At 34.2% G+C, this 26,559-nt stretch overlaps 1 pseudogene; it reads left to right on the plus strand.

The window, feature by feature from the left end:
• The first annotated feature begins 5,943 nt into the window (after positions 1-5,943).
• The window catches only part of LOC100967011, a 45,242-nt pseudogene continuing 24,626 nt past the window's right edge, over positions 5,944-26,559 (plus strand).

Raw genomic sequence — 26,559 nt, forward strand, 5'->3', positions numbered from 1 at the left:
ACTTATTTTAATACATTTTTAAATTTCTATCTTATTTCATTGTTGAGCCAAAAATCATGCAGGGGAGTGTGGTTTAATTTTTATGTATTCATAATAGCAAAATTCCTATTGCTATTAATTTCTAGTTTTTTTCCACTGTTGAGAAAATACTTTATATGATTTCACTTTTAAAAACCTTGTTTGAAACTTGTTTCATGGCCTAACATTTGGTTTATCTTTGAAATGTTCCATGTGCTAAGGAAAAAAAAATGTGGATTCTGTAGTTTGGGGGTAGAATGTTCTGTTAATATCTGTTAGCTCCATTTGGTCTAACATCCAATTTAAGTTCAAATTTTGTTGTTAATTTTCTGTCTAGATAAGCTAAATGTTTTCCCATCCAACTTAAGTTAACCTTTACCACTCCCATATTCAGTAATTTAAACTATATTATGAAAATGTCTATTTAACTGTCTTCCTTTGATTCCTACAGGTCCTGTGTTTCCACTGCACTGGGGAATCCTGCATGTAGTCACCCGTGATTGTAGGAAGCTGGCAAACTGTTCTCATGTGAGTAGAAAGAAGTAATAATTAAATTTACTTCTTTTGTCTTGGTCAACTAATTCAAATGCTTTCAGGGACCAGATAGGTGGCAAAAACCACTGAAGCTGACCAGTGAAATTCAGTAGGTGGCAATGGTGGGGTGTGCTACAATTTTATGCCATAGTGTCCATCTTAATGCATTTAAAAGTTTAGCAGTGTATTGAGTACACCCCCAAAATATGCCTGTGGACCAAATTTATTTACAAATGGAGACACCCATTTGATAATATAAATATAAGGTGAGACTCTTGGGAAAGTGAGTGTTAAATGAGATAATGTATTAATTAGAAAGTGTTTACAACAATGCCTACCAAGTAGCAAGCACTCTACAATACTACTTATTATAAAGTAAGAATCCATCCTTTGGTCATAGGAAATGTCTTTATCATGCATTGCATTTTTACATGTGCTAGAATATTTTACTGATATCTATCTATGCTTGAGTAACCATTCACTCAGCTGTATTTACTGATTTGATTGATTTACTGAGCAGTTACTATATACCAGATAGTGCTACAGGAGGAGGGAGTTTGGTAGCAAATAAGGTAAGTGAAATTCTTGTCCTTTTGGAGTTTAGTCAAGTATTAGTAACAATAGACTCTTAAAATATCAATAGTTATAATAAAGAGTGATAAATACTATAACCTGGAAGCAACTCATTGCTACATGAGCACGTTTTAAGGCACTAACCTAGCATGGGGAGACAAGGCAGGTTTCATGGAAAAGTTCATTTTTGTGGTGATTCTTAATAGTGCCATGTCTTGAAAACAGTTATCAGTTGCCTGTTTCAGGCTGATCATTCTCTACTTTTATCTCGAAAGGAACAAAAGTTTGTTGTCACTGGAATAATCATCCTAGACCTAGATTTTATCCTTAATTAGTATATTATCTGAAAGTGTTAGTTTATGTGGACTTACAGAATACTGGAGACATGTAGTAATACAATATGGATAATTTCTGACTTTAGATAACTCCTACGACTAAAAGTACTTGGTTTTATAGAATTAGAAAATGATATAGTAAAGACTCGGTTTCACGATTAGGGTACAAAATGCACTGTATGTGTAGTTGCTGACCAATACATGCAGTACTATTTTTCTCATAGCTATGAATTTGGAAACCAAAGATATAAAAGTGAGGGAAGTTCTTCTTGTTATTAAAACTCTCAACAGATTCATAAAAATTCTTGGTCTATAGAAAGGATAATCTCCACAGATTCTTACTTGGCACAGACTCCTTTTTACAAAAGACAAAATAGTAAGAGAAAAGGTAACAAGTATATGGCACGTATATTTCATATATATGTGGGAGCCACCCGGGAAATGAATAGTTAAGGAAGCAGCATTGAATTTCAGTTTCTGTAACATTTTCAACAATGAACAAGTTTCTAGAGAAGCAGCAAAGCAAAGAAAAGGGACTTTTTGTCTATAGGAATGACAACGTGTGGAAAAGCAAATCAACTACTGATCAGTAAAACTTATCAATGAAAATTTCTCTATTACCAACTCAGGCTGATTAGGTACAAAGTTATCTCTATTGGTTAACCTTTTTTCTTCCTGATAGAAGGAGGAACAGGATACTTTTTGTCTTTGTAGATCTATATACTATTTTGAGACAAACAGAGGGAGGCCAGAGAGCTTTCCTGCATCTATTGCTTCTTAATTGCCCTCAGCGCAACAATTCTTTATATTTTGGGGGTAGCATTGGACTCATTTGTAAGACCTTCATTTAATTTTTCCAAATCTAATAGTCTTAATTTTGTTTAAGAATTTGTTTTAAAAAGTTTAATAGTGTCTTAGTCTTAGTTTTTCTTATCACAGACTACCTGAAACTAGGTAATTTACAAAGAAAAGAGATATATTTCTTATAGTTATGAAGAGTGAAAGGTTCAAGGTCAAAAGGCCACCTCTGATTGGAGCCTTCTTACTATTGGAGACTCTCTGAAAGTCCTAGGGTAGTGAAGGGTACCACATGGTAAGGGAGCTGAGCTTGCTAACATGTTAATCTCAGGTCTATCTTCCTCTTATAAAGGCACCATTTCCACTCTCTTGGTAACCCATCAGTCCATTAACCCATTATTCCATGAATAGATTAAGCCTTTATGATCCAATGATCTCTTAAAGGCCCTTCTTCGTATACACACACACACGCGCGCGCGCACACACACACACACACACACACACACATATATGTATATATATATATTTTTTTGAGATAGGGTCTTACTTTGTTGCCCTCAGTAGAGTGCTGTGGCATCACAGCTTACAGCAACCTCAAACTCTTGGGCATAAACGATTCTCTTGGCTCAGCCTTTGGAATAGTTGGGACTATTGGCACCTGCCACAAGGCCTAGCTATTTTTAGAGATGAGGTCTCCCTCCAGCTCAGGCTGGCTTCAAACTCGTGAGCTCAGGTGATCCACCCACCTTGGCCTCCTAGAGCACTAGGATTATAGGCATGAGCCACCACACCAGCCAAAGGCCCTCTTTTTAATACTGTCAAGTTGGAAACCCGGAAATTAAATTTTAACATGAGTTTTGGAGGGGATAGACATTCAAACTAGAGCATATATACAAGGGATTGGGCCTGCTAACATTTACTAATTTAAAGTTTAATTCTTTCATGTAACTATTTTGGGATGATCATACCACAGACAAAAAGAGTAGCTATTGACTAAGGATAATTGGACCTGATTATCTAGGAGAAATAGGGGGCCAGGAGATTCTTTGGAATAGTGTCATTTGGTTCCTTTGGAATCACCTCCAATCATATTGTTTCCAATGATAAAGGCTACTGGAAGATTCTTCATAGTTTTCAAGTCTTCTATTTTTAAGAAAGAAATACCTAGAGAATTATTAAATTTGGGGTTTATAATTTCTATACATAGTTTCATAATTTTCCTATGAATATACAAAAATTTCCTGTTATTACTCACTAGGTAAATTGTTCAGCATGTTTCTAAACCTCATCTAATAGGGGCATACCTTACACGTCCACAGGTAATGTGTTTCCTTTGTTCCACATTATATTTTTAATATTGATATGGGGAGATTAGCTCTGTTTCACTCATTTTAATCACTATATATCATAACATTGTATGAATATGCCATCATTTGTCTTTCCTCTTTTGATGAACAATTTAGATCATTCCAGATTTTATTTTATTTTATATTTTTGCTGTGGATTCATTGCGGGTACAAAGAACTAGGTTACATTGATTGCATTTGTTAGGTAAAGGCCTTCTTATAATTGTGTCCCCCCACCAGAAAGTGTGTCACACACTGACCCTCCCACCCCTCTATCCTTCCTTCCTCCCTTTTTCTGCTCTCCCCTTCCCCTGTCCCCCAACTGTATATAGGTCATTAATTGTCCTGATATCAGAATTGAGTACATAGGATTCTTACTTCTCCATTCTTGTGATGCTTTACTAAGAATAATATGTTCCACTTATATCCAGGTTAACACAAAAGTTGTAAAGTCTTCATCTTTTTTCATGGATGAATAGTATTCCATGATATACATATAGCATAGCTTGTAAATCCATTCCTGGATTAGTGGGCATTTAGGCTGTTTCCACATTTTGGTGATTATAAACTGAGATGTGATAAACAGTCTAGTGCAAGTGTCCCTATGATAAATGGATTTTTTTTCTTCTGGGTAGATGCCCAGTAACAGGATTATAGGATCAAATGGGAGGTCTAGTTTGAATTCTTTGAGGGTTCACCATACTTCCTTCCAAAGAGGTTGTATTAGTTTGCAGTCCCACTAGCAGAATAAAAGTGTTCCCTTCTCTTCACATCCATGCCATTTATAGTTTTGAGATTTTGTGATAACAGTGGTTATCTACTTTTAAGTGGCTAAACAAAACAATTTCCAGCCCAGAATTCTATATCCTGCCAGGTTTTTTTTTCCTATTATAGTCAATATCATAATGAGCATTCTCTAGATGGCTAGAAGCAAACTTTCTAGGTTTTAGGGAAAATCTATCTTTAGCTATATTAAGTAATATTGATAATTCTGTAATATGGTTTTATAAATTTACAATCACCACAACAGTGTTCAAGCTTTACTATTGTCAGGCTTTTCTGACATGCAAAAGGTCTTTCAGGCTTGTTTTACTTTGTGTTTTCCTTATTCTAAATGAGCTTGCTGGTCTAGGATATTTAATGGAGACATTTAAGAATTCCTTTTTGTGGATTGTCTTTTAAAGTCATTAAAGCTTCAGTTCCTTGATTACCAATATTCACAAATTTTCCCCTGGTAAAGAAGACCAATGTCAACTTGCTACCTTTTTTTTTTTTTTTTTTGGTTTTGTTTTTAGTTTCCTCTTTGTGAATAGTTAATATCTCCTCTGTTCCTAGATTGAGACTTTTTCTTTTTTTAAATTAAAATTATATGTTTTGGATGTATAAGTCAGTTAAAATTTTAGTATTTTGCATATATGAGTTATTTTAGGGCCCCATGAGATTTATACAAATTAACCAGAGATTTGTACAAATCAGACTATTCTGATTATCACTCGCTATTATAGTCACATCAACCACTTTCTTTCTGGTATTATTTCTTAGACTCTAACTGTACAGGACTTTTTCCATTCCCATTGAAATTATGGAGTTTGTTGTAACCGTATCGTCTCTCACAATCTTTCTAAATTTGAGAGAGACAGCCAACAAAGTGTCTTTTGTGGATATTGAGGCTTTCTATACCAATATATGTCCCACTATCTTAGCAAAATATGTTTTTGAAAACCCTTTAGGGACAAAGTTAAAGAGAAAATGAGGGGATGTACATAGTTGCTATAAGCAAAACTCCATTTTTCACATTTATCAATGCCTTTGAATTCTGTTCTCTATATTGTGCCAAAGGATTTCTGGCATCTCAGATTCCTTTAGAAAATTTTGGTGTTGGGTCCAGGTTCATTAAATATTTTAATAGAGCTTCAGAACTTACGAGGGGTCTCAGATACCACACTGTATATGTATTTTCTGGTTAAGTACATGGATTTTAAAAAATCAGGCCGATCTAAATTCGATGCTGCCATTCTTGGTCAGGTACTCTCAATGTCTAAAATGACAGTTTTATGATGTACACACCAGCAAATTCTTGCCATTCTTTTGGTAGTCATCTCTATACAAGACTGAGTCTACATGTGACACCTTGGGGTACTCTGGCGTCTGATTCTAGTTACTGATCAATGATAGTGGACTAAGACATGAGAGGAATTATTAACTACCACTTATGAGGAAGCTTCTGAAGGCAAGGAAATAACAGTTTGTTTTAAAGACAGAGAGGAAAAGTAACTTCCAAATAACGAAAGGAACTTCTCAGACAATGGCAGTTGGTGGAGGGTGCTTCACAGGCGACGATGCCGTGAGTCATTCCTTTCTTTCTTATTTCCCCTTTTAAATAGCCAGAATCTTGTCTTCATGTTTATTGTCTTATAGCCACAACCAAAAATCAAACAAAACAGTAGGTTCTGTGTTGCAAACCCACAGAATAATTTGAATTTCTGCTTTTTCAAGAACATCAATCAGTTCATTCTTTAAAGTGGTAATTTGGAATTGTTTTTGGTCATTCTTTTGCAGTGTTATATAACTCAGCCACCCTGCCAGAAGGGTCCTTGAATTTCTCATGCTTCCCAAAATATTCTATGGTGCCAACAACTACGTTTTCCTAAAACTTGCTCCAAGCAAGACATTGTCCTAGATCATGATAAGTGAATACTTAATTGGGTATTTTGATATAAGGTTCCAAAATTTCTAACCTGGAATCACATATACATACACACACACACATATATATGCCATCTCTAATTTACAAACGTCCAACTGACATATGACTCACATGAACAGAGCCTATTACAGGTAATAGGTAAATGTAACTATTCTAACTTACGTGCAAATTGAACTTAAGAACAAGCCTACAGAATCTGTATGCTGCCTGTAATATCTATCTGTCTATACACCAGGGATGCAAAAAATGCATACATATTTTAAGAGATCTTGTTGGAAGTAAAGTGAATCATTCTCTCAAAGTGTATGAACTCCAGGTGAAATAGATGTGTGTAGCATGTGAAGGTACCCTTCACCACTGATGATACCTTCAATTCAACTTGGAAAAATAAGACATAGATAGTATCTCTTAAAATGTACATACAATTTTGACACACTGTGTATGCATATGTGCATGTATGTGTACATATATTTATATACAGAAAATATTAAATATACAGAAATATATATACACGTGCAAATTGATAAATAATCAATAATTTATGATTATTGAAGCTAAGAAAGATGTCTTGTTCTACCTATTGCCCCCATTGTATGCTATTTTTGTTCTCAATTATTTTATTCAAGCATACTTTATTGTGTACATACAATAAATTATGAATCTTTTCCCAAACATAGTAAGACCAGTATCACACTCAACTAAGTTTGCAGTAATTCCTTAAAAACACCATCCCTTTGTATCTAAGGAATAGAACTTTTACTACCTCTTTCTTAGACACAAAATTACATAACATAATTCATCTTCCTACTTGAAAAAAGATACAAAAGACACTTTGACTCTCATTTGTAAGCAGGCTACCTAATGTTGTTTTTCTGCCAGTATGTTTCTAAAATTACTGACAACCTCATGTTGTAGATGCCCTACGGACTTAGATGGTATATTCATTTCATTGCCTAACACTTGGCTTGTGGCTTTGACATTATAAGTGAAAAATAGGATTGTGTACTATCATGGATGAAAAGAGATATTTCATTTTATCATTGGAGAAACCAAGCATCTGTTTGACTTTAGTTGTCATCTTTGGATAGGGACCTGTAATTGCTCTCCCAGATCAGACTGAAACCAGGTGTGAGAGACCCGTGTTAACTCTCTGTTAACCAGGACCTCTGTTAAAGGTGCTAATGTGAGAGACATGAGAGCATAGATTCCTGAGGAAGTCTGAAGAAATCTGGAGAAATAATTTATCTCTGTTTGCTTCTAGAAAAGACCACACAAGCCACTCAAAATATCAAAAAGAAATTGTTAGAGAGAACTGCTTTGAAGTCTTCATTCACTCATACAAATACAGTGCTCTTGTTTACACCGCAAAAGAATAATAAAGGAAGTAATTTTTCAGTTGAAGGAGATAAATATCATTTGACGAGTTTATATAAGTGATTAGTTTTTGAGGGTTCATTTAATCTAGGATTTATCCTTGATGTAATGTGAGTTCAATCTCTACTCTCAAGAAGGGGGATAAAACAGGGGAATGATTTTTCTGTTAATAGTGTAACATATACATTAAAAATGATAGAGAAGAAAGAAAACCTGTTTTCACTAACAACTAAATAGAATAGTAGGAGACCAAATCTAAATCAGCTAACAAATCTAATAAATTTAGGTACAGAAGCCGTCAATACAGGCCTATTTTGGAGATACTATGTCTTCAGTTCTAGACTGCTGCAATAAAGGGCATATCACAATAAAGCAAATCACAGGAATTTTTGGGTTTCTCAGTGCAAAGGGAATTACGTTTCTACTATACTATAGTCCATTAAGCATGCAAAAGCATCATATCTCAAAAAAGTTGATAACTTAAAAGTTTTTATTGCTAACTGGTATCTGAGTCTTCAAAAACTCATTCTTTTTGTTGGTGAAAAGTCTTGTCTTGATGTTGATGGTTGCTGACGGATCTGGGTGATGGTTGCTTAAGTTTGAGATGACTGTGGCCTTTGCTAAAAATGAGACAGTCGTGAACTTCTCTGTAGCATGTGATGCTGTTTGGTAGCATGTACTCATGGTAGAACATTTAAAATTGAAGGGTCAGTCTTTTCAAACACTGCTGCTGATTTATGTTTACATAATGTTATGACTGCTTTGACGTCCTTTCAACAATGTTCATAGCATCTTCACTGGGAGTAGATTTCATCTCAAGAAACCAGTTTCTTTGCTCATCCATAATAATCAACTCCTTATTTGTTTAAGTTTTGTCATAAAGTTGCAGCGATTTAGTCACATTTTCAAAGCTCCACTTTTATTTCTAGTTCTTTTGTTCCTCCCTCCACACATCTGCTGTTACTTTCTGTACTGAGTCTTGAACCCCTCTAAGTCATCAGCGAGGGCTGGGATCAACTGTCAAAATCCCATGAAAGTGGACAGTATGATCTCTCTTCTTACATCACAAATGTTCTGGATAACATTTAGAGTGATGAAACCTTCCCAGAAGGTTTTCAGTTTTCTTTGCCTAGATCCAGGAGAGGAGTTACTACCAACAGAAGCTACACTATAGCCTTATAAATAATAACACTTGAAAGACAAAATTACTCCTTGACTCTAGGGCTGCTGAATGGATATTGTATTAGTAGGCATGAAAGCAGCATTGATTTACTTGTACATTTCCATCATAGCTCTTGGTTGAACAGGTGCACTGTCGATGAACAATACTATTTTGAATTTTTTTTTTTTTGTAAGCAGTAGCTCTGAACAATGGGCTTAAAATATTAAGTAAACTATGCTGTAAGTAGATGTACTACCATCTGGGTATTTTTGTTCCATTTATAGAGTACAGGCAGAGTAGATTTAGCATAATTCCTAGAGCTAATTTTCATAATAGAAAATGAATCTTAGCTTCAACTTAAAGTAATGGGTTGCATTATGGCCCAACATGAAAGTCATATTGTCCTTTGAAGCTTTGAAGCCAGGAATTGACTTCTACTCTCGAGCTACGAAAGTCCTATGTAACATCTTCTTCCAACAGAAGGGTGTTTTGTCTACATTGAATATATAGGGTGGCCATAAAGTTCATGTGCAATTTTAAATTGCACACCAACTTCATGGCCACTATGTATGTTGTTTAATGTAGCCACCTGTATCAATTACCTTACCTAAGTCAGTATTGTTGCTTTGTCTGACAGTCTTGTTATGGAGGAAGCGTCTTTCCTTAAACCTCGTAAACCAACCTCTCTTAGCTTCCAATCCTTTTTTTTTTTCTGCAGCTTTATCACTTGTCTTAGTCTTCATAGAATTGAAGAGTTGCTATCGATTAGGCTTTGGCTTAAAATACTGTAGCTGATGTGATCTATCCAGACCATTAAAATGTCAGCAATAATGCTCTTTTGCTTTCTTATCATTCATCTGTTCACTGGACTAGCATCTTTCATTTTCTGCAAGAACCTTCTTTTGCATGCACAGCTTGGCTAAGTATTTGGTACAAAAAGCATAGGTATTGTTCCACCCTGGCTTTTGTCCAACATCAAAAACCTAAGCATTTTTAGCTTTTGATTTAAAATGAGAGCCGTGCAACTCTTCCTTGGCGCTTGAACTCCTGGAGGCCCTTGTAGGGTTATTAAGTGGCCTATATTTTAATATTGTTGTGTCTGAGAGAATGAGGAAGCCCAGAGAAAGGGAGAAAGATGAAAGAAGGGCTGGCTGGTCAGTGGAGCAGGGGCAGCACATATAGCATTTATCCAGTAAGTACGCTGTCTTATATGAGCGTGGCTTATGGTACCACAAAACAACTATGGTAGTAACATCAAAAATTACTGGCCACAGGTAACCGTAACAGATATAATAGTAATGAAAATGTTTGAGATATTGTGAGAATTCCTAAAGTGTGACAAAAAGACATAAAGTGAGAACATGTTTGAAAAAATGGCGCTAATAGACTTGACACAAGCTTGCCACAAACAATTTGTAAAAAACACAGTATCTGTCATGGACAATATATTGACATGTAATAAAACAAGGTATGCCTGTATCAAAAATTACATATGCTTTCTGAAAACATCTTTTCTAGTTCTCATAAATTTAGTGAGCTATGTTCTTTTTGAGAGATTACGGGTATATTTATAATTCTCTATATTTTACCATATAGAGAAAATACTTCATTGTAGAAAGATATGGACATTGCAATTAGCTGGACATGAGTCTTTATAATTGTGTATGAGTTTTAACATGCTGTTTATCTTTTTTTCTCAATAGACTCAACTATATATTAGTGATCAATATCTAAATATCAAGATTAACAGTGATAACACATAGACAATATTAAGCATTCCATAAATGTTAGTTCCATTTTTTACATTAGTATAAAGTAATAGCAACAAAGTAATTTGGAGATAGGAAGGTAGGTGGAGATGACATTGCCAACTAAGATGGTGACGATAGAAAATTCTATACTGAAGCTTACAAATGAACCTGGTAGATGATAAGGTCCTCTTGATACTATGTGTGCAAACTTTATCTTGTTCATTGCCTTCTTTTACTAACATTGGAATCGATATTTTGAACAAAGTAGTTGCTGAGTAAAATGAGCTGCTTACGGAATGTCAAAACTATTTTTAAAATTGAAGTTTGAAAACATTTCTGAGGAAGGCTGCTACTTCTGTTGTTAAATAGACATATGTACATGCATATGTATATGTATTGGGAGACAGCAAATAAATGACATATGAAGCCTTCTTACTGGAGATTCTGTACTTGCACTGAGGTATGGATTTCTGCCTGGATTACCTCCCGCATGTCGTTTCTCAACTATGACATAAGAGAAGGGCCAAGAATTGAGTCAAAAGATGACAGCACAAAGGCAGAATAGTCTGATGGATTTTTAACAATTTTATAATTTGAGGGACACCAAAATTAGATCACCAAGGTGGCCAAGGCTTAATGAACTGGAAATTTGAAGTGAACCTCACACTAGTTTTTCTGTCAAGATATATGTTTATTTTTAAGTTCCATAGAAGGCAATACTAAAAGTTTAAGCAGAAAATAGCTGAAAATCATAGTGGAATATTTTTACTAGACTGTAATCTTGGAAGGCAAAAATTCTAATTTGGAAACATTGAAGAGGAAGGAACACTCAAAGCTCTTCTTTGTAAACCAATGAGAGCTAAATTCCAGGAGGCACATGGGGTCTTACTAGGAGTATAGTCTAACCCCAATCAGTTTGGCATTTGGTTGGAGTATGCTAACGTGTCCCTTTTTTAACTGCCTTCAAGAAAACAGGGTAAATTCACAAATAAGGGGAATAATGTTAATTATTATCTCTGTTATTTATAATACAAAATATTTGATCTTCTCTAAAAAATTACCAACAACCTGAAAACAGAACCAAGAAGAAAAGAAACAATAAGAATTCCAGATGTTAGAGTTGACAACTCTGACACAGATGTTAGAGTTGTTAAATATATACTTTCAAAAAATGGATTATTATTTTTAAGAAAATAGATAAAAAGTTAAAGAAGTTAACCAAAGAGATGAAATATAAATAGATATAAATAAAACTTAGATATTGTCAAACGGAAAAATATCTGCTTTGACAATAAAAATTCAGCAGATGGGTGTAATGGCCCAAGGTACACAGTGAGTTGGAGGACTAGCCTGTCTTGTGTATTGTTGGTGCTCACTGTAATTTCTTTCCAGGAGTAAAGCTCCTGTCCCTTAGGTCCTCTGACCGTTGGCTACTACCAGTTCACAGCTATACCTTGCTGTGGAAAAGTGCCCAGAACCACATCACACAGAGATTCTGGGGACTATATTCTTCCGTGAGGGTGATCTGTAGCCAATAAATCTTACAGAAAACACAAAACATGAAATCTATACTCTTAGCAAATGCAGCCAATAATTGACAGGTACATGCATATAAAAGCCCAAATTCCTTAAGTTAGATCAGGGTTGAATACCCTTCCTTTTCCAGAGTGCCTGTGGGATCTGGCTGAAGTTAGACTCCAGTTGAACTCGAGTCTTTGCTTGGCTCCTCTTCCTCTGCTCTCCTGCTTCTCTGTTCCTTGCAGTTTCCTCCAAAAAGCCGTCAATAACTCACTTGCTCAAGAATATTTAGCTCATGCTCTGCTTTAGAGAAATCTGACATAGGAAAGAATAACATTTATTAATGATAGAAGGTCAATCCACTAGAAGGTATAGCAGTTCCGAATTTGAGGTTACCTGATAGCAAAGCTTCACTTTGTGAATTGCAACATCACTGTGTACCCTGTGAATATATAAACTTTTTATGTTCCCGTTAAAAAAATTAAAATATATACATGTACTCATATATAACCAAAAATAAAAAAAGATTAGTAAGATTTCTAATTAAATTCAGCCAAACATGCATGAGTGAGAGGAGCTAAAATAAGATCTGTATAAATTGAGAAATATGCCAAGTCCATGGATTATCAGATTCAATAGTTACAGATCTCAGTTATTATCAACATTTTTCATAGGGCTTCTGGGGGTAAATTTAATCCTTTATCTCTTAATCTAGAAGGTTGTTACATGCATGTATTTTGCTGTTTAAAAATAGATTTTTAAAAATGATAGAGGCAATTCAGACTAGTTTAAGCCAGTTGTCAAATGTGGGTACTTATTTGAGTGTACTTATTATTCCTTAGTATTTTATGCTGGCATTATTTTTACCCCAGTACTTAAATGTTTGAATACATATTTTTGATTGCATCATCTTCTTAAAATAGTTGGGTTTTTTTTTTTACTAAATCTAAAAATATGAATGAAAACAAGTGTTAATTCTATGAAGTTAAGTATTTACCAAACTATAAACTATTTAATGAAGTGTTTAAATACACTTCCTTAGAGAGATTTCTTATTATTGAGTCTGAGGTCTTATTGTAAACAGTGTTATTTCAGTGACTGCTCAAATCCAGTATTTGTAGTGAGCTGTTGTAGACACAGATTGTAAGGATGAATACAAATGTTACTTAAAAATATGTTGTTAATTTTGTTAATTCAGTGAATTTAAGTGTTTATCAAAATGTAAACAACCTTATAAAGTGTTTAAACATACATGTATTTAATTATCTATTTATACTTGATAATAACCGTATATATTTATGGGGTATAATATGATGTTTTGATCTAGGCATACACTGTAGAAAGATACAAAGAAGCTAATCAACATGTTTATCACCTCACCAACTATAATTTTGGGATGAGAATGTTAAAAATCTATTCCTTTAGCAATTTTGAAATATACAATACATTAACTGTGGTGACCAGGCAATATAATTGATCACTAGAACTTATTCCTCTAGTCTAACTGCAACTTTGCATCCTTTGATCCACATTCCTCCTTTCCCCAGCTGTCCCCCTCTCCCCTAGCCTCAGATAACTACCTTTCTGTTTTTCTATTTCTTTGAAATTAACTTTTCTAGCATATGTTTTAGTGTGTTATTATCTCATTCTATAAATGTCACCAATGACGGAATTTCTTCTTTTTAAAGGCTGTATTCTATTCCATTGTGTATATATACATACATTTTCTTTATCCATTCATCTGTTAATGGACCCTTTGATTGATTCTATATTATGGCTATTGGGAATAATGCTGAAATGAACACAGGAGTGCAGGCATCTCTCTGACATACTGGTCTTATTTCCTTTGGATATATACCCAGAAGTGGGATTTCTGGATTTTATGATTATTTTTAGTCTTTTAAGGACCTCCCATACATTGTGGAAACAAGGGCTTTTTGCTGTATCCCACAGGTTTTGTAGCTTGTGTCTTCATTGTTGTGCTCAAGGAAGTTAATGATTTTTTATTTCTTCCTGCACCCAATGTCATTCAGCATAAGGTTGTTTAATTTCCATGCCTTAGTGTGGGGTTGAAGGTTTTTGTTGGAGTTGAGTTCCACCTTTAGTGCCTTGGTCTGAGAAGATACAAGGTAAAATTTCAATTCTTTTGATTCTGTTGAAGTTTTTTTTACGTGTCCTAGGATATGATCAATTTCAGAGAATGTTCCATAGGGCAATGAGAAGAATGTATATTCTTTATCTTTGGGATGAAGTATTCTATATATGTCGATCAAGCACAGTTCCAGGGTCTCATTTAAGTCCCTTATGTCTTTGTTTAATTTTTGTTTAGAGGATCTGTCCGGCTCTGTGGGAGGAGTGTTAAAGTCCCCTGTTATTACGGTGTTATAGAATATCATATTGCTCCAACTAACTAAGGTCTGTTTCAAGGATCTGGGAGCATTTAAGTTCGGTGCATAAGTATTTAGAATTAGATCATGCAGAAGAAAGACTCTCAGAGGTAGATGAAAGAAATTGAAGAGGACACAAAAAAAATCTGTACATCTTTGATGAAATACTTTTTATCATTATTCAAACTACTACTTGTTGGCTTGTTCATATTTTCTGTTTCTTCATGATTCAGTGTGGGTAGGTGGCATGTTTCTAGAGCTTTGTTTATTTTTTTCTTGGTTATCCAATTATTCAGTGTATAATTATTCAGGGTGCTCTCTGTTTTTCTTTGTATATCTGTGGTGTCAGCTATACACGTGTCCCCTTTTATTCATCATTTTGTTTATTTGAGTCTTTTTATCTTTTCTTTGTTAGTCTAGCTGAAGATTTTGTCTATCTTTTCAAAAAAATAAATTTTAGTTTGTTTATCTTTTTGTTTCTTTTGGTCTCAATTTTATTTATTTTTGCTCTGATTTTTATTTTTATTCAAGAATATAATACTGAACTATACTATTCTTCAAAAAATGAAGGGGAGATAAAAATTTTCTAAGATAAATAAAAGCTGAGGGAATTTATCCCCACTAAACTTGCTGTAAAGAGAGTCCTTTAAGCTGGAGGAAAATTTTGCTAAATAGCAACATGAAAATATAAAATTCCTGGGTAAAAACAAATATATAGTCAAACTCAAAACACTATTATATGGATGGTGTGAAAAGAAATTATATCTCTGGTATAAAGCTTAAGAGGGAAAACTTGTTAAAAATAACTATAGCTATAATAGTTTGCTAAGAGCACAAACTAAAACCCAATTGTGGAGAGGAAAGTAAAAACATAGAGTTTCTGCAAATGATCAAAGTTAAGTTCTTGCAGCTTAAAATAGTCTTTATTAGTATAAGATGTTTCATGTAGTCTTATGGTAGCCACAAAGCAAGAACTCTTAGTAGATACACAAAATATAAATAGAAAGAATTTAAAGCATGCCACTATAGAAAAATCATCAAGTCACAAAGGAAAAAGATAGAAAGAGAGGAAGAAAGGAACAAAAGATCTACAGATTAACCACAAAATAATGAATAAAATGGCAATAGTAAGTCCTTTCTTAATAATTATTTTAAATGTAACTGAAATTCTTTATTAAAAGTATCATGTGGATGAATGTATAAAAAATAAGACCCAACTAAGTGCAGCTGACAAAAGACTGACTTTACCCCTAAGGACACACATAGACTGAAAAAAAAAGATATTTCAAACAAAGTAAAACTAAAAGACTGGGGGTAGCTACATTTATATTATACAAAGTAGGCTATGAATAAAAAACTATAAAATAAAAATACCAAGAAACTCATTGTATAAATTTCAGTATAAAAGTTTATCATTATAAAGGGATTAATTCATCAGAAAGTTATATCAATTGTAAACATATATGCACACAACATGGGAGCAAATAAAGTAAATAATAGTAAATCTGAAGAGAGAGATAGACTATAATATAATAATAGTGGGAGATTTTAATACCACACTTTCAATATGGGAAAGATCACCTAGACAGAAAATCAATAAGGAAATACTGGACTTGAATTATAATTTAGACCAAATGGACCTAATGGATAGTTACAGAATAGTCTAACAGCAAAAAATGCACCTTCTTTTCAAGTGCACACAGGATATTCTTAAGAATAGGTCATATGTTAGGCCACAAAACAAGTCATAACAAATTTAAGAAGATTGAAATCATGTTGAATGTCTTTTCTGACCTCAGTGGCATGAATGAAACTGAAATCAGTAACAGCAGGGATCTTAGAAACATATAGATATATAGAAATTAAACAACATGTTCCTGAAGAACTAATGAAATAAAAAGAGAAATTAAAAAGTATAGATGAACAAAACTGGAAATACAACATACCAAAATTTATAGGAGATAGAAAAAGCAATCTTGAGAAGTCATTTTTATAGCAATAAATGTCTATATTAAATAAAAAGAAAGATCTCAGATAAAGAACCTAATGACACAACTCAAGGAACTAGTGAAAGAAGAAAAAGGTAATGCCAAGAACCATTGTTATCCAAAGGCAGGACAAATTGGTGTATATTTCTCACTGCACATGGCCAGTATAAGGGCGGACATACAGGAAACCCAATAACATCTGATTGATTAATGAGAGAGGCCGTCTGCCACTGTCAATGAGCATCCCTGCAAATTCTTCCTGAGTATCTCTGGAAGAATGATAATGGCTCCAAATTATGTTTATCCAAGTTATTTCTTTAGAGTTGTCTTTGAAACAAAATTTGGAGAGTAAGTTTACATCTCTTTCTCTGGACAAAGGGCAGGCTTGCTTCTGCTTACTGTGAAAGCTAAAACCTCCAAGCTTAGGGCTCATCTCCTATAATGCAACCTACAGGCATCATTTAGGATTAACAGTATCATCTGTCCTTATTGGACTTCAATAACATGGAGAATCAATATAAATGAAAATGAAGCTCTGAGTAAGAAAATCCTTTGTCTTTGATGCTGGAGTCTCATGGTTTTTTGGCAGTATTCATGACATATGAACAAATAAGGCAAAATTTCATACCCTATACAATTCCTAGCATCAAACAAGTACCTAAAATTATGGGAAAACAAATAGGGGAGGAGATGATGAATTGATGGATGACAAAGAAAATTGTAGCTAAGGTAAAAATAACAAAATTGCAATAAAAATTACATAACATAGATGTAAAATATACAATAAAACCTCAAATTCTATGTACAGACACCATCTCTTGTATGCAAAATAACTATTAGAAAACTGTAAGGATAAATCAAAAAATGTAAGCTTATAAATTTACCTTTTGATAATATGACAAATATTGAAAAGAAGAATATGAGTCTTTAAGAAAATAGTGCTAGTAGTATACCGACTTGGTCAGGAAAAGAAAAAAAGGAAAATATTTTTCCTTAAATAAAAATATCTCTACCCTTACTGCTAACACCAATAAAAATTATAGATATCTATATGGATAAGTTTAATTCATTTAAAAGGTACATAGTGAACACCCTTGTCTCTATGCAATGGTTCTTGCACACAAGAACCTGTCAAATTTAGGAGGTGCTAGGAACTCAAGACTGGACTTGTCAAAGGGGAAAAAAATACCTTAGGAAGATAACCCCTGGGACATGGCACAGGAAAACAGTAAGTGGTGCCTTCCATTCAGCAATTCTCAGGAAGGTTAACACATTCATAATTATGTGCTTAAATTTTGGTTTCTTTATAGAATTCACTAACAGAAATTGCCTGGGGAAATTTTCAGAGAGATTGTCATCCTAACTCTACCTGAAAATAGCTACAGAACTAAAAACTAAGCAAATCAAAACTAAACCACCCTCTTGAAGGAAGCAGATCTGGAAAATGTAGTGGAGAAGATCTGAGGCAGTTGATACTACTGATGGTCAGATGTTGAGCAGAGAGTCGGGACTAGTAGAGAAGAGAAATAAGAAGGGAAGGAAGCCAGGGCTTTTACAGCATCATAACCCAGATCATTCAGGATGTAAGAAGATGATTGATCCTGTTTAATACGGTTAGGAAGTGAAGAAGGGAAATAAATACCTTGAATACTGTCCCAATAAAACATAATACAAGCAATAGTTATAATATTAAATATCCTTTTACCTTAAAAATGTAAAAGAAGAGTGAAATTAAGTTCAGTCATCAAAAATTGGAAGTCTGGATGATTAGAGGAAGGTGTGGTCAGAAAGTTGGAGCTGAGAAATAGAAACAGGAGAATGCCTTGGAACCACACAATGGGGCGTAACAGAGCATTGGAAATACTTAATACCTGCATGTGACCTTTGTATCTCTGTGGTCCAGTTTAATTGTTTCTGTAAACAGACATGATGAAATTGGCCATGGTTGCAACAAGAAACTATTTGTTTATTGCCAGTTAGCATAAGAAGCAATGTAATCACTTTAATGCTATTGACATATTGAGATTATGATTTCTTTTACACACGTGCTTGATAGGATTAAGGGCATTTTGAAGTCAGAGTATCTACTGTGAAGAATCCCCAAATTTTATTATGTTCTTTTAACTGCATGGTCAATGTCCTCCAGTCATACCAGGCAAATACCAGTGTTCCTCCAGGACACTGTCACATTCTCTTGAATATTTGTAATAAATATGGGTTTTAAATTAATGATCTCAGGCACCAAACTCTATAGGTGAATGCCTTAAGGATTCTAACCTTCTCTCTAAATTTCTTGTGAAGTTTCACTTATGGACCTATGCATCATCAAGTTTAACCAAAAATGGGGAGTAATAAAGAAAAATTCTTCAGCTTTATTTATTGATTTATTTGTTAATTCTTCAGCTTTAGATGTCCATCTATGTCAATACATTTTATAAAGCAGCTCTTAGAAAGAGACTGAGAGACTGAGCTGCACACGGCATATCTGATTATTGCCATTGTCAGGTTTTAATTCCATTAATTTTGGAAGCCCGCATCCTATGCTGGTTTGTAAATGATCCTTTTCAAGTATGATTTATATTGTCAGAGAAAAATATAAACAAAAGTGAAATGTGGGCCAAAGTAAATATTAATTTAAAAACTGTAACCCTAGGTCCAAAATGAAGTAACTTTTTTGGCTACCATCTACAATTTTGCTAAGCTGTGTGCACTTAGAGTAAAAGAGAAAAAAGAAGAAAAAAGACTGAGAAGGGAAAACATTAGAGCTAATAGGCACAATAATTTATGAGAGAAAGCAGAGCAAGAAGTAAGTTGTGTATTCTTCTCTACAGCCCTACACTAATCTAGCTGATGAACATTTCTTTCCCATTCCTGGTTTACTGGAGCACGGGGGAGTCTTGATGTTCCTTGGATCGTGACTCTGCTTTCCCCCAGGACACCAGTGCAGGCTTTCCTCTAAAAGCCTGCTGTGCCACGAAGCCTCTCACTGCCCTTGCAACAGGTCACATTTGGTTCTGGATTTTCCCATAGAGTTCTGCACAGTGTTCTGGAATTGAGCCACGAGGGAGAGTCCTGGGGGAGAAATTTTGTTGCCAAGGAAGATGTCACACTAGCTGTTTATTTCCTTACGGGCTGAAGGCTTTCTCATGTAATTGAACAGATGCCTTCTAATCTCGGGCTTAGTGCACTTTACAGTTTACCCAGTGCTTTTGTGTTGTGTGGACACATTTGCCTTCATGGTAATTACCCCATGAGGAGACAATAATAGGTATTTGTATTCCTTTTATATACATTAGGAAACTGAGGCTGAAAGCTATTAATGATATTCTAGGTCTTCTGTATTTTATATAGAATACCTTTCAATCTTCTATTGTCCATAATAGATTTTAAATTTTTAAATTAAAATATGGATATCTTTTGAACATCTTCATAATGCATGGATTAAACTGACCAGAAAATATTATTGACTATCTTCATGAAGGCAAATCATATTTACAAGGTGAAAATATATGCTTACACCAAAACTTTGCTATAGGATGCTAAAATTCACTACCTTTTTAATCATTAGCCTGCCTTTTAGAATTTTCCATGAACCTTTGAAATAGTTGAGTCTGCAACAGTGTGTTTTCAATAAAAGACACTTTTCCATTTTCTTCAGTGGTTTAAAAGCTATCATGAAACATAAATGGCAACAATACTTTTGCCAATGTCAAGTAAGTTATGAGTCACATTTACAAATTTGAATGCCTATTGTATAGAAAATTATACATAAACACAAAACCTGGGAAACTAGTTCTTCAAAAAGGTGGATAATCCAAAATATTAGAAAATTTCATAACTTATATGACATAATTTTTGAAAGAATCTTAACTCCTTACTAATGCTTGGCTGGTATTGTTTTAAAGGAATGCATATCACCAGCTAGAGGAAATCTGAAGCTCATAAAAATATGGTTAGGTCTCTTGTGGGAGAGTTAATACTATGCCCATTGAAGAAAATGGCACACTGACTTATGTATTATAGTTATTCAATAATATTTGGGAAAAAGAATTTAAAACTTTTTTTTTATTAAATCATAGCAGTGTACATTAATACTATCATGGGTACAGTGTACTGTTTCTATTTACAATTTGAAATACTTTTATCCAACTGGTTAACATAGCCTTCATGTCTTTTTCTTAGTTATTGTGTTAAGACATTAATATTCTACACCTAGTAAATTTCACATGTACCCTTGTAAGATATACCATAGGTATGGTCCCACCAATTACTCTCCCTTCACCCATTCTCCCCTACTCCTCTCCCTCTCCCCTTTCCCTTTCTTCTTGGGCTATAATTGGGTTATAGCTTTCATAAGAAAGCTATACATTGATTTCATAGTAAGACCGAGTACATCGGATACTTTTTCTTCCATTCTTGAAATACTTTGCTAAGAAGAATATGTTCCAACTCCAACCATGTAAACATGTAAGAGGTAAAGTCTCCATCTTTCTTTAAGGCTGCATAATATTCCCTGGTGTACATATACCACAATTTAATGATCCATTCATGGGTCGATGGACACTTGGGCTTCTTCTATGATTTAGCAATTATGAATTGGGCTGCAATAAACGTTCTGGTACATATATATTTGTTATAATGTGATTTTTGGTCTTCTGGATATATACCTAGTAGAGGAATTGTAGGATTGAATGGCAGGTCTATTTTTAGATCTCTAAGTGTTCCCCAAACATCTTTCCAAAAGGAATGTATTAGTTTGCATTCCCAGCAGCAATGCAGAAATGTTCCCTTTTCTTCACATTCAGGTCAACATCTCTGTTTTGGGGTTTTGTGATGTAGGCTAATCTTACTGGAGTCAGATGATATCTCAAAGTAGTTTTGATTTGCATTTCTCTGATGATTAAGGATGATGAACATTTTTTCATGTGTTTGTAGGCTGTGCGCCTGTCTAAGTTATCTTTTGTTTCCTTAGGAGCCTACATTACATATTAATTTCATTAAAGTGAATTTGTGGCTAATCAAATTTAATCTTGTCACAAAGTTTCATTCCGAAAAATTTCACTAATGACATTAAATTTTAAGTTTCTAACAGTTTTGTAATTAAGCCATTCATCTCTGAAAAGTAATTGGGCCTTGTATTGGCACACAATTAGAAACAGAAATCTCTCTCTCTCTCTCTCTCTCTCACACACACACACGCACACACATACTTACACACACCAAAATATCAGAATTTAAAAATAAGGTAGAGAGAATGGGACAAGATGGCCAAATAGAAACCTCTAGTAATTATCCAAATTCAACAACTCTCCATATACTAAACACTTTAACAAGAACCAAAAGTCATGTGAGTAATCACATGATTTTAATATTATATCATTGAAAGAGGCACTGAAGAGGGCAAAAAGACAGTCTTGAATTGCCTACATTACCCCTCCTTTCTCCATCCTCTGGGAATACCACATTAGTACACCAAATGGAGAGAGAATCTGTGTGCTTAGGGGAAGGAGAATAATGTGGATTGGGATTTTGCTTTAGACTGTAGGCCTGCACAGTCACAGGGACAGGTGAGCACAACAAAGAGCAGAATTCTGTTAATACCCAAGGGGAGGCATTTTGACCAGACACATCAGAGGGAAATTTCTCCACCCTTAATCCCTGGTTATTCCGAACTCTGTCTAAAAAAAGTGGTCTGAGGCCTGGCATAACTTTGTGTGGCAGTCAGGCAACAAAGGGTATAGCCTGTCAGCATGACTGTTGTGGCTCAGAGCCAGTGGGATTGGGGTACAAGTGTCACAGTGAGACACTAGTGGTCATGGTGAAGCTAGTGCTTTTGTCACCCCTTCTCCAATTTTGGTCAGGGAGCCTTCTTCCTCTTGGGGAGAGGAAAGAGTTCAGAAGAGTCTGTTTTGCACTTTAGCCACAGTAAAATAAAGTACCAAGCAGATTCTTAAAGCTCTTGATTCTAGGTCTTAATTCTTGGATGACATTTCTAGACCTACCCTGGGACAGAAGGAAACCCACTGTCATTAAGGGAAGGACTTAGTCCCATCAGGATTTACTTACTAATTAAAGTCTTTGGGCTTTGAATAAACTTCAGAGCTAGTTGAGCAACAGTCACCACAAGTTTGGGTGAGGCTGGGCTGGCTTCATGTGTAACCTGGTATAGTCCCAGGTGCGGTGGCCATGAGGGAGTGCCCATATAATTCCTCCCCTAACTCCAGCAACCCAGCACAGAGAATAATGGATGAGAGTGAGAGACTTTGCCTGGTAATAACCCTATCTCAACAAGGTGGTACCACTAGAGGTCTGCAGGACCACAGCATTACTAGGCTAGGGTTCATCCAGTGCTGACACTGCTACAGTGACCAAAGACATAGATCACAACACACAATTCTCTTTGAATATTTGGAAAGCCTTTTCAATAAGATCAAGTTCAAAAAAATCCAGTCTTGGAAAATTAAAACAAGTATCTAACTCTTCAATGCTCAAACATTGATGAATATCCACAAACATCAAGAACAACCAGGAAAATAAGAACTCATGAATGAACTAAATGATACTCCAGTGACCAATCCTAAAGTGATAAAAATAAGTGATCTTTCAGATAAAGAATTCAAATTAATATCATGAAGAAACTCAATAAACATCAAGACAACACAGAAGGTAATAAGAAGCCTACCATGGAAATTTAACAAAGAGATTGAAATATTAATAAAAAAATCAAGCAAAAATTCTGGCACTGAAAATTTAGTTTACAGGTCGAGATGTGCATCAGAGTCTTTTAACAGCAGAATTGATGAAACAGAAAAAAGAATTAATGAGCTTGAAGATAGGATATTTGAAAATGCATATCAGAATACAATGAAGAAAAAAGAATTTTAAAATTGAAGCACACCTAAAGAATTTAGAAAGTAGCTTCAGAAGAACAAATGAAAGAGTTATTGGCTTTAAGGAGGAGGCAGAGAGATTCAACATAATTTTAAAATGGTTATAAAAAATTTGTAGGCTTCCTGGTAACCTCAGATCAAAAAACCTATGACAGATACCCAAAATATAAAAAGCAAGAAATTAAAACACATTACTGGAGAAAATAGCTTTCAACAAAGGAAGACAGGAAGGAAGAAAGGAAGAGGGAATTACAAAACACCCAGAAATCAAATAACAACATGGCAGTAGTAAATTTTTATCTATCAATAATAATCTTGAATGTAAAGTGAGTAAGCTCTTCAATCTAAAGAGAGTTTGAATGGATCAAAAAATAAGACCCAACTATATGCAACCTGTAAGAAACTCACTTCACCTATAAAGACAAACATTAAATGAAAATAAAGGGATGAAAAAAGATACTTTATACAAATGGAAACAAAAAGGAATAGGAGAAACTTTACTTCTAGACAAAAGACAAAAGACAAAGGGTTTTAAGACAAAAATTTTCAAAAGAGACAAAGAAGGTCATTATACAATGATAAGGGGACACATTCAGCAAGAGGATATAACAATTTTGAATATATTTACATCCAACACCACAGCATCAAGATATACAAAGAAAATATTGTTAGAGCCAAAGAGAGAGATACACTGCAATACAATGATGATTGAAGACCCTCACACACAACTTTAGCACTGGAGAGATCATCTAGACAGAAAATCAACAACGATACATTGAACTTAATCTGCATGGTAGACCAAATGGACCTAATAGATATTTGTGGAATGTTTCATCCAATAGCTGCAGAATATACATTGTTCTTCTCAGCTCACAAATTATTCTCAAGAACAAACAATAAGTTAGTCCCCCCTAAAAAGTTCCACCCAAGTTAAAAAAATTAAATCACATCAAATATTTTCTCTGACTGCAATGGAATAAAAATCGAAATCAATAACAAGAAGAACATTGGAAACTATACAAACACATGGAAATTAAATAATATGCTCCAGAATGACAAGTGAGTCAATAAAGAAATTAAGAAGGAAACTTAAAAATTTCTTGAATGATGACAATGGAAACACAATATACCAAAACTTCAAATTATACTACCAAACTGTAGTAACCAAAACAGCATGGCACTGGCATAAAAACAGATCAATAGAACAATGGAACAGAATAGAGAACACAGAAATAACCCTACACAAAGGTAGTAAACTTACCTTTGACAAAGCTCCCAAGAATTTACAGCAGTGAAAGGGTGAGTTCTTAAGTAAGTGGTTCTGTGAAAACAGGATATCTATATGAAGGGGAATGAAACTAGACACTTATCTGTTACAATACAGAAATATCAAATCTAAATGGATTAAAGAGTTAAATCTATGATTTAACTGATACTATGAAACTACTAAAAGAATTGGATAAACACCTTAGGACATTGATCTAGAAAAGGACTTCTTGAGAAACATCCCCAAAGTACAGGCAACTAAGGCATAATTGGATACGTGAGATTACATCAAGCTAAATAGGTTCTGTACATCAAAGGAAACAGTCAACAAAGGGAGGAGACAGAACACAGAATGGAAAAAAAAATTGCAAGCTACTCATCTGACAAGGAATTAATAACTAGAATAGATAAGGTTCTTCATCACTCAGTAAGAAAAAAATCAAATAATCATATTGCAAAAATGGGGAGAGGATTGTAATAGACATTTCTCAAAAGAAAACATACAAATGGTCAATAGGTATAAGAAACAATGGTCAATATCATTGGTCATGAGAGAAATGTAAACCAAAACTAAAATGAGATATCACCTCACCCAGTAAAAATGGCTTTTATAAAATACAAACTATAACGAGTGCTGGCAAAGATGTGGAGAAAGGAGAACCCTTGTAAATTACGGTTGGGAATATTCATTATTTCAACCACCACAGACAACAGTATGGAAGTTCTTCAGAATTACGGTATGACCCAGCAATCCTCCTGCTATGTATATATCCAAAGAAAGGAAATCAGTACTTCAAAAAGAAATCTGGACCCAACATTTACTGTAGCACTATTCACAATAGCCAAGACTGGAATAGGCATAAGTGACCATTAGTGGGTGAGTAGATAAATTCTGGTACATATACACAATCACATATGATATAGCAAAAAAAAAAAAATGAATGAAATTCTGCCATTTGCAACAAGATGGATGGAACTAAAAAACATCGTGTTAAATGAAATAAGCCAAGCACCGAAAGACAAATTTTGCATGTCCTCACTCATATCTTAAGGATATCTTTTGATAGATAAAAATTACTAAATTTAATGTACTCATACACATTAATTTTTTTTTGAGTAAACCTTTTCTTTCACATGTTCTATTCAAATATTTTAGCCAATTTCAAAGTCTCATGAAGTTGTTCTAGATGAAGTCAGTAAAAAATAAATTCTAAAAAGTATAAAAGAAAAAGGAAAACAAAAAACAAACATAAAACACTTCCTCTGCCCAAATATGCACTCTTTGTGGCCACTCAAATATCTTTGTGTAGAATTGGTGGATTAAGTTTAAAGACTCATTTCTGCTAAATATTACTTCCTTTGTGGTTTAGCAAGCAAAGGGCATCAGAGAAATTGCCTAAGTGCTTCGTGTTTACAGTTCTGCCGATTGTCATCGGCCACTGGATTTCTTCCAAGAAACTGTCAAATATCTAATTTCTATTATGTTACAGAGAAATAACTAGTGTACTTAGTATTTTCCAAATTATTTGTTCTTCTTACACAGTTCTGTTTTTACCCCTTGTGCCAGGAAGAGATTTTCAGATTTATTTCAAGGATTATAAATGTCATTTATAATTTATTACAATTTTACTATGAATATACAAAAATAAACCAAGAGAAGGAAAATAAATCTGAGAAGAGAACAATTAAAAAGGAGAAAATAAAAAGACAAAGTAGTGATGGCTCTGCATGAAAATGTTTACTAAAGTCGCTTATTGTCAAGACAAAGGGCACATTAAATTTGCATTATTTGCACACACAAATAACAAAAGCAAATGCAGATATACAGTATCTGTTTTCTTCAATGGGATTTTTCAACCTTTTTATAATGAATATAACAATTTCACATCATGAAATAAATTATATAATTGTA

This window comes from Otolemur garnettii, unplaced genomic scaffold (assembly GCF_000181295.1).
Source record: "Otolemur garnettii isolate 467f Iridium unplaced genomic scaffold, OtoGar3 scaffold00103, whole genome shotgun sequence".
Taxonomy (NCBI): Eukaryota; Metazoa; Chordata; class Mammalia; order Primates; family Galagidae; genus Otolemur; species Otolemur garnettii.